Raw genomic sequence first — 6,403 nt, 5'->3', positions numbered from 1 at the left:
AAGGACTGCCTCTCCTCACAGAAACCCACCAGGATCCTGCAGTTGTCATCTGAGGGCCTTTTCTGTGTCCCTGCTCACTCAGAGATTTGGAGGGTGGCCACACAAGAACAGACCTTTTCTGTGGTGGCTCCCCATCTGTGGAATGCTCTCCCCAAAGAGGCTCGCCTGGTGCCATCATTACATATCCTTAAGTTCTAGGCAAAAACATTCCTTTGGTCGTTAAATGATCTTCTATGGTCTGTTAATGCTGGGGTAGGGCCTGTTATTATGATCATTTCATTATTATGCATTTTATTATGTTTTTATTATTATGCTCCATAAAATGTGTTCTTAATGTTGTACACAGTAAATAATCATAATGGGGTCCAGCCATGGTGCAACCATGTAGAAAAAAAACCCATGCAGAAAATAATAAACATCATATACAATTTACCCCAGGAGGTCCCTCCGGAATATATCCTATGTGTTGAGTGTTGTCTCTGTGTTAAGTTGTCTCTGAGATAAACACGAAATAAAGCTAAGCCAGTGTTTCTAGAAGTTTTGACTTTTTCTCTTTTTTGTTCTGTTTCTTTCCCACTAGGGTGATGGATCAAAATAGTTTTGCAATTCAAACAGTTCAAAGCCCTAAGCGACCTAAGCCCCGCCTCCTAATTTACCCTCCCGCATTTCTGCACTGAAAATAGGATATTATTATTATTATTATTATTATTATTATTATTATTATACCCCACCTATCTGACTGACTTGCCCCAGACACTCTGGGCAGCTTACAACATATGTAAAAACATAATAAAATGTTAAATGTTTAGAACTTCCCTATACAGGGCTGCCTTCAGATGTCTTTAAAGGTTGCATAGTTACTTATCTCCTTGGCTTGGGGGCGTCACATAACTCCATACACTCCAATGTTTCTTCGATGAAAATAGGGGCGTCCTAAGGAAAAGCGGGACATTCCGGGATCGAATCAGAAACCGGGATGGCTTCCATGGATCCGGGGCTGTCCCTGGAAAACAGGGACATTTGGAGGGTCTGAAGTTCCAAAGCCCCTGTCATCAGGGCCGGCCCACCCATGAGGCAAAATGAAATGACTGCCTCAGGGGGCAGGATTGATAGGGGCAGCATATCTGGCCTTCAAGAAATGCATCAGGAGTTGCTGCTGCATCGGCAGCAATGGCTATGGCGTGCTCCGCCTCAGCAGAATCCCCTACCCCACACACTCATTCTGTCCCTACAGGAGGAGCTGCTGGTCCCACCCCATACCCCTAGGAGGAAATGGAGGGGGGCTACCCAGTGGCGTAGCTTGGGTTGTCAGCACCCGGGGCAAGGCAAGTAATTTGCGCCCCCTAACCCGGGGCAAGGCATGTAATTTGCGCCCCCTAACCTGGGGCAAGGCAAGTAATTTGTGCCCCTAACCCCTAACCTGCCGCCACTGCCAGCTTCTTCTTGCTGCTGCCTGGGCTGGGGTATTTACGGTAAGGTAGCCACGGCGACGGCGGCAGGTCCGTGTCAGGTGATCTGAGGCGAGTTGCCGCTGGCGCTGCTGCCGCTTGCCCGGAGGAGGAGGAGGGCAGAGAGGCGAGGAAAATGCAACATGGCCCAGCAGCTGCAGCAGCAGCGGCGGCAGCGGGACTGTGAGGAGGGGCTGCCTGGCGCGCCCTCCACAGCCCTGACACGCGGGGACCGCGGCGAGCGCTGAGAGCCGCTGCCTGCCAGACGCCTTCAGCCCGGACGCGCGCACAGCTCGTCGGTTCCGCGAGACATGGGGCTCTGCTACAGCCTGCGCCCGATGCTCTTCGGCGACTCCGGAGGCGGCGAGCGCGCACCCCCAGATGTTGCGCCTGGTGCGGCCGGGCTCCCCTGCACCCCCCGCGCTACGCCACTGGGGCTACCCTCTGGGCTCTGTACCCACCTGGCATGAATCAGAGCCAGCTCCATTCTACCCTGTGGCGGCTTTTGATTCCCACTTCGACCTTCAGGTAAAGCTGATCTGATTCCCCCTCCCTTGTTCCTGATGTAGATCTTTATTCCCTGCCGTGTTCCTGATAGATATTAATTCACCCTCTTCTTCCTCTCTGGGCGGTGGGCTCCATCTTGTGATTTGCCTGAGGCGCCAAAATGTCATTCAGTTTTTTGGTAACAATATTGGGTGCAGGGTGAATGTGAATCACGGATATGTGAATTCATTTTCTGTAAACTTGAGCTGAATCACTGAGTATCCCTTCCCCTTTTCATTTTTATTTTTTATTTTAGCTTCCTATGTATTATATAATTATGCTGCTCCTCTTCTAAGGAACATAGACCAGACTGGTAGCTTCTACTGGATACTTCTGCTGAAATTTAACAAAACAAAGTGAAAAGGGCTATCACACCCTTTAAATTTCCACAAAAACACTGGAAAGCATTATAGAGTTACAGTCATTGCCTTATCTCTGCTCCCCGATCTCTACACTGAGATTGGTGAGACTGAATTAACTTCAGGGTGGCTACTTATATAACACACACACACACACACACACACACACACACACACACAAACACACACACACACGGGAACCCAGCCAGATGGGCTAGGTATAAATAATTTTAAACAATTATTAGTACAGTAGTACCTCGCCAACCTAGCAGTTCGAAAGCACCTCCGGGTACAAGTAGATAAATAGGGACCGCTTACCAGCGGGAAGGTAAACGGCGTTTCCGTGTGCGGCTCTGGCTCGCCAGAGCAGCGATGTCACGCTGGCCACGTGACCCGGAAGTGTCTCCGGACAGCGCTGGCCCCTGGCCTCTTAAGTGAGATGGGCGCACAACCCCAGAGTCTGTCAAGACTGGCCCGTACGGGCAGGGGTACCTTTACCTTTACCTTTTACCTCGGGTTAAGTACTTAATTCGTTCCGGAGGTCCGTTCTTAACCTGAAACTGTTCTTAACCTGAAGCACCACTTTGGCTGCCGCCACGCCGCCAGAGCACAATTTCTGTTCTCATCATGAAGCAAAGTTCTTAACCCAAGGTACTATTTCTGGGTTAGCAGAGTTTGTAACCTGAAGCGTCTGTAACCTGAAGCATATGTAACCCGAGGTACCACTGTATATGCTAATATATATGTAGAAATATAAATGTATGAATTATTACTATCATTTAAATACAATCCATCTCACAAGAGACCAAATGACCTGTGTACCTGCTCACTCTGCTGTCCAAGAGTTGCTTCCCTTAGGAGTATAAACAAACAAACAAACAAACAAACAAACAAACACAACAACAACAACAACAACAACAACAACAACAACAACAAATAATAATAATAATAATAATAATAATAATAATAATAGACATTTTACAGTGTAAGGTAAAGGGACCCCTGACCATTAAGTCCAGTCATGGCTGACTCTGGAGTTGCGGCGCTCATCTCGCTTTATTGGCCAAGGGAGCCGGCGTACAGTTTCCGGGTCATGTGGCCAGCATGACTAAGCCGCTTCTGGCGAATCAGAGCAGCACACGGAAATGCCGTTTACCTTCCCGCCGGAGCGATACCTATTTATCTACTTGCACTTTGACTTGCTTTCGAACTGCTAGGTTGGCAGGAGCAGGGACCGAGCAACAGGAGCTCACCCTGTCACGGGGATTCGAACCACTGACCTTCTGATCAGCAAGTCCTAGGCCCAGCGCCACCCGCGTCCCTATTTTACAGTGTACAGGTCATTAAAAGGCTATTTGGGATTAAAAGCATGGCAAAGATCTAGGATTATGCATGTGTTGTGTGATGATCACAGTAGACCAGTGGTTCCCAACCTTTTTTTGGCCATGCCCCACTTAAGCATCTCTAAAATCCTGACACACACACACACACCCCAGTGACATATAATACTTGTTATTCAAAAAGTGAAGGAAGCCTAAAAGGCCATTCACTCTGAACAACTCATTCTCAAATTGCCCCCCTTAAAAATCAAATTGCCCGCCTGTGGGGCGTGTGCCCTACTTTGGGAACCACAGCACTAGACCGAATTATTGATTGTTAAGTGTGGTTGGTAAGAAGCTTTAGCCATCCAGTTCCTAGTAGTAGACCGTGATGCACAGAACTTTGCCACTTTGGTGGTGATGTCATGAGTGGAGTGTGACAAAAGGAAGATGCCTGTCACGTCTTCCCTGCCACCAGTTCTGGAAAGACTCCAGGAACTTTGGAAGAGGAACCAGCTGCGAGCTGTTGCCAGCTTCTCGGTGGGACTCCTGTGGTTTCTTGCCTTCTTGCAGGACTGAAGCCATGACTCAGCAGCTCCCAGCAACAACTGCCACTCCAGCCCCAGCTGAATTGCATCATCTAGCTTGGGCTGGTTCATTGACTATGCAAAAGCCTTTGACTGTGTCGACCACAGCAAACTATGGCAAGTTCTTAAAGAAATGGGAGTGCCTGATCATCTCATCTGTCTCCTGAGAAATCTCTATGTGGGACAAGAAGCTACAGTTAGAACTGGATATGGAACAACTGATTGGTTCAAAATTGGGAAAGGAGTACGACAAGGCTGTATATTGTCCCCCTGCTTATTTAACTTATATGCAGAATTCATCATGCAAAAGGCTGGGCTGGATGAATCCCTAGCCGGAATTAAGATTGTCGGAAGAAATATCAACAACCTCAGATATGCAGATGACACAAGCTTGATGGCAGAAAGTAAGGAGGAATTAAAGAACCTTTTAATGAGGGTGAAAGAGGAGTGTGCAAAATATGGTCTGAAGCTCAACATCAAAAAACGAAGATCATGGCCACTGGGCCCATCACCTCCTGGCAAATAGAATTGATGCTTTTGAATTATGGTGCTGGAGGAGACTCTTGAAAGTCCCATGGACTGCAAGAAGATCAAAGCTATCCATTCTTAAGGAAATTAGCCCTGAGTGCTCACTGGAAGGACAGATCCTGAAGCTGAGACTCCAATACTTCGGCCACCTCATGAGAAGAGAAGACTCCTTGGAAAAGACCCTGACGTCGGGAAAGATGGAGGGCACAAGGAGAAGGGGACGACAGAGCATGAGATGGTTGGGCAGTGTTCTCAAAGCTACCGGCATGAGTTTGATCAAACTGCGGGAGGCAGTGGAAGATAGGAGTGCCTGGCGTGCTCTGGTCCATGGGGTCACGAAGAGTCGGACACGACTAAACGACTAAACAACAACAACAAAAGCTGGGCTGGTAGAGTAAAAGCTGGGTGTCTGCTGGAGCGAGGGTGACAGAAAAGGGGATGACTTCAAAGTAGTATTAGCAATATAGTAATGCTGATAGTTCAAGGAAAAATAAGTAGAAAAGATGCCAAATCCTGGTTGGGGGCAAGTACTCCATGGTGAGCAAACCCCGACAGTGATTTAACATCACGAAACATGCAGCAAAGTTTGAAAATATAGGTTATTAGATTTAAAAAATATGTCTTTCCAAGTGGGTTCCAAAAATAGTCCCCTCTTCTCCCAGCATAGGAAAAGACCACACAATCTGTAGGCTAAAAATGGTTTACTTACAAACTCCCCAAAGGTCAAGTTCATGTGCTTTTTTATACATCAGTCAGAAAGGTTGCACGTGCAATAAAAATTGGTTTCGTTCCAAAGTGGTTAAAGTTCCTAAATTACTGTTATGGGAACTCAATAATGGCTTGTGAGAGCCAAGTGGCTAAGCAGAACAACTGGTTTAGCCTCTTCACAGGTTGAGTTCATCTGGTAACCTGGGGAGGGAACAAAGACTTGATTACCTAGTTCCTCCCAAGGTGAGGGGAAGTGAACGTACCTGGCAGGACAGTTCACTCTATGGTCTTAACCCCTTTGTGCATAAATTAGACTTAAGCATGTTGGTTATATGAGACTGGTTACCCCACAAATATGCGCTCAACTGTTTTAGCAGCCGACTACAAAAGCAGATCACCAGCTGACTATTAACAGAAAATGTTCCTCCTGTCTGCATAAGGCTAGCATCAAAAATATGTTTGCAGCAAACATTTGAAAGTTAAGATTCTGATAGAAGGCGCCTGCTGAATCCCTACTGGCAAAGCATTCGCAGGCCCTGTCCATGTCAAATGAGCCTCCCCAACTCAGGGGACAACCAGCAACGCTCCTACAGATGATCTCAGTGGCTGAGCTGACATTGAAAGGTTCAGGCTATCCCTAAGACATTCTGGACTCAAGTTATTCAGGGATTTGTAAATTAATACAAGGATGTGGAACGTGGCTCAGTAGTGGATAAGCAACCTGTGCAGATGCTTTAACAATGGTGTTGCATGTTGGCAGCTCTGTGCCCCCATCAGAAGTCTAGCTGTTGCATTCTGCACAAGTTGGAGCACTAGAGCAGGATCAAGGGCAGCCCACAGAAAGTGCATTGCAGTAATCCAGTCTCAGTAACGCTAGTTGCTATAAGACACTTTGTTCTTTTCACAAC

The sequence above is a fragment of the Podarcis cretensis genome (genome assembly GCF_951804945.1).
Source record: "Podarcis cretensis genome assembly, chromosome: 14".
Taxonomy (NCBI): Eukaryota; Metazoa; Chordata; class Lepidosauria; order Squamata; family Lacertidae; genus Podarcis; species Podarcis cretensis.
The sequence above is the reverse complement of the archived record's forward strand: the minus strand, read 5'-3'. Positions refer to the sequence as shown.